Source organism: Lipotes vexillifer, unplaced genomic scaffold (genome assembly GCF_000442215.2).
Source record: "Lipotes vexillifer unplaced genomic scaffold, Lipotes_vexillifer_v1.1 scaffold137, whole genome shotgun sequence".
Classification (NCBI taxonomy): domain Eukaryota; kingdom Metazoa; phylum Chordata; class Mammalia; order Artiodactyla; family Lipotidae; genus Lipotes; species Lipotes vexillifer.
The window spans coordinates 966,482-970,367 of NW_006775780.1; the positions used below are offsets into that span (position 1 = coordinate 966,482).

A 3,886-nucleotide genomic window follows, 5' to 3' on the forward strand; every position below is an offset into this window, starting at 1 on the left:
GGCATGTGGGATCTTCCCGGACAGGGGCATGAACCCGTGTCCCCTGCTTCGGCAGGCGGACTCTCAACCACTGCGCCACCAGGGAAGCCCCTCATGGTTTTATAGAAGTATTGTTAAAGGATCCCTTTTAGGCTACTTAAAACAATTACTAACAATAAAACCATAATACCAGCCACTCAGAGAGAGAGAAGAAAACATAGGTCAACATTTATCCATCCTTGAGCTGAGGAAGACCTATCTAGGTACCAGCTGTATGAGAAGGAAGAACAAAAGTGTGACTGCAGAAGAGTTAAGACTGAAAAGACATTTATCATAACTATGACAATGGGATACATACACTTAATCTATGAAGAGTTTTGCCAGATTAAAAGTCACACGAATACATGTGATACCCCAATAGAAAAGGGTCAAAAGTCATAAATAGATAATATAACATAACTAATAGGGACATTCAAATTAAGGTGACTACATGTTAAGTCTGTTCCCGCTCACTTGGTGAAAGAGTTAAAAAATATTGTATTACTGCTGATAAGTGTGTGGTAAAATGAACATAATACATTGTAGGTACACAAATGTAGGTTGGCAGAAATTTTGGAGGACAGTTAAGTAGTATAGATCAAAAGCCTTAAACCCATTCTGTATCTCAGAACTTGTCATCAGAGATATAGACATAGATTTATGTAGAAGGGTACTCAGTGAGCATTATTAAGAATGTAAAAAAAATTCTATTATATATAAAATAAGTTACAAGGACATATTATACAACACAGGGGATATAGCCAAGTTTTATAGTAACTATAAATGGAGTATAACCTTTAAAAAATTGTGAAATCACTATATTGTATACCTGTGACTTATATAATATTGTACATCAACTACTTCAATAAAAAAAGGGAAAAAAAGAAAAACATAAAAAAGATTATTAAAAAATTTGAAAAAGACTTATGTCCAGCACAGAGGAACGTGAGTAAACTATCACATAGTCTTATAATGAAATGTTATGAAGTAACTGGAAATTGTTATAAAGACTGATAATGATTAAATCTAATAATGACTTAAAAAAGTGAAAAATGAGGTTATAAATATGTATATATGTGTGTTTTATATGTCTTAAAAAAGAAATCATGGCTACATGTTTATGCATAAAACAAATAGTAAAAACATATACTACTTGTTTTTTAAATTTTTATCACGTAATCTATGAATGTAATTTAAATAATCAAATGAAAAAGTGAGGAATCATTAGCTCCAAGGAAACCAAGTTGTATAAAAGAGAGATGACTATTTATCATAGCAAGTGTCTAATAAGGACCAGCTCTTAGTAACATTATATTCAGAATGAACTGCATACTGCTGCAAGTTGTAATATTGAGAGGCTGGAAGGAGGAGAAATGTGTGTGTCCTGGATCCTCACACTCGCTGCCACTAGTGCTGCCTTAGAGTCTCCCCAGTGGAACTTGATGTGGAGCTCTTATATCAGGCACACAAATCAGCTCATCTGCCAATTCCATCTTGGTTTTCCTTGGAGGCAGGCCACCTGGCAACCTGGGTCTAGAGTGGGTGCTCAGTAGGCCTGCTGTGCAGCTGTCATCTGGTCTTCACCTCCCCATCACTTTGGAATTCCCTTTTCCTCTCTCCAGTATCAAATTGTCTTTTTCCGAATGTCTTTTTTTTTTTTTTTCTTGTTTTACTCCCTCATTTGATATATGGAAGGTGGGAAATCACTTTTGCTTAGGTTTCTGAAGAAATTGCTCTGTCTTCTAATTTCCAGTCTTGCTATTATGCAGTCCACTAGCACTTTGATTCCCAGTTTTTTGTGGTGTCTTTTGCCTCTTTGGAAGGAAGTTCTTATTTCAGTGGTCTTATTACCTCAGTGATATCTTGGGATGGGCCTTTTTTTACTTATTATACTGGTTACTCTTTTGGACTCTCCATCTGGAAATCCATGTGCTTTGGGGAAATTAAAAAAAAATTGTGTAATAATCTCTCCCCCTATCTCTCCTCCGTTATATTTTTCTAATTTCTTTCAATTAGATGTTGGATCTTGTGCTCTAATCCAATGTATCATTTTCAAAGTTACTTTTTCTCCTTTTAAAAATCTCTGTCTTTTGTCCTGCTTTCTGGGAAGTTTCTTCAATTTTATCTTCCAAATCTTCTACTTCTAATGAATTTATAATTTTGGTTTTCATATTTTTAATTTCTAGAGATTCATCTGTGATTAATACTTTTAAAACATGGGGTTTTGTTTCATGAACTCAGTATTTTTACTCTCTCTCTTAGGATATTATGGTTTAAAACTTGTTCTTATCCACTGTTTCTGCTTCCTCAGTCTTTGTGTTTGTTTCAGACCCTAATACATGTTAGCTAATTTCCTCAACTATCTAGTGACCCTCTGCAGTTTTCATATTCATGAGTGAGTTACCTAAAGACCTGTTGGCAGCTTTGTGTGTGAGGGCAGGTCTGTTTGACCTCAAGAGGGGAGGTGTTGATCATTTCTCTATACATTTTTCTTTTGGATTAGACAGAGAAATCTTCCCAGCTCTGGCAAGGCAATAGCCAGTATTCTGGTACAGACCAAGGGAAGGGCCTGGAGGTGTCACGGTGCCTTTATCAGACTTTTACGTCAAACTCAGTTTTAGGTAGAGCCCCAAACCTGCTCCCAGATGTGCTTGGTGTCTGCTAATTTGGTGCCCATCTAGTTCAGCCTCTCCACGTTTTCTGCAAGCACAAGGAGGGGATTTGGGCATCTACATGTTCCTTATTGACATTTTCTGCCCATTCTCCTGTTTTTAGTCTCAACCTGGTTTTCAGGACACCAGGTGCTTTCTACTTTGAGCTCTCTTGATGTTTCTTTGGCAGGAATTAGTTTACTTTGGCCGAGATTAGTTTGCTTTGTGATGTCTTGGCTAGTGGGCATTGGGGTTCATCTTCCTCTGCTCAATTAGTTACTGTTTGTCCACTTGCTTTCTATGTTCTAAAACTGTTGGTATCTCCCTTCTCATTATAATCAACCCTTGTGTCTGTCAGTCTTTTCCCCCACTTAAATTTCTTTTTGGTAAAGTTTTAGTAGGGCATGGAGATGAATTCATGCATTCAGTCTGCCAATTTTACTTCAGAACATTTATATAAAAATGTGTTAGAAAATAGTACTAGATTTTTTTTCAGGATGGCAAAATTATTTTTGACTATTTTTTATACTTGTAATAAGAAAAACATATTGTGCCATAGATTTTTTTTATGACTTATATAAACAATCAACAAGAAGTGTTCTGTGAATAAAGCATTTGAAAGTTAAGTGATATATTATTTTTTCTTCCAAAAAAGGATGGTTCTGACCTATGGGGAATTTAAAAGGAGAAATTATAACTATTATTTAGATTAAAAAAATTTTAAATGCCATCCTATACTCAGCCATTTGTTTAATCCTCAGTAGAAATAAAATGGTATGTTGGTGCTGGTTAATGATGATGTTTTATACTTGATTGCCTTTTGGGGGGCATAATTTGTAGGTTTTTATTCCCCTTCAGCTTTTAGAATGTCTTTCTAAGGTTTATTGTAAGTTTATTACACATTTTCATATGTACTTACATATTTCATTCCTGTATGTAGATTTGAATTTCTTTCTGGCATCTTTTCCTTCAGCCTGGAATGCTACATATTTTCTGGTAATGTGGTAGATGTAGTGGTGAAAACTTTTCTCAGCTTTCATTATCTGAAAAACATCCTTATTTTGCTTTTACTTTGAAAAGACATTTTTGTTGGATATAGACTTCTAGGTTGGCAGGTTTTTTCCTTTTAGCACTTTTTTTCTTTTTCTTTTATTGTGGTAAAATATAACATAAAATTTACCATTTTAACAATTTTTTTTTTTTTTTTTTTTTTCGGT

The 3,886-nt window shown here is 34.8% G+C and overlaps 1 protein-coding gene across 1 annotated transcript in view; it reads left to right on the plus strand.

The window, feature by feature from the left end:
• Window positions 1-3,886, plus strand: part of TASP1 (taspase 1) — a 236,680-nt gene that overhangs the window by 60,516 nt on the left and 172,278 nt on the right. The window lies entirely within an intron of this gene.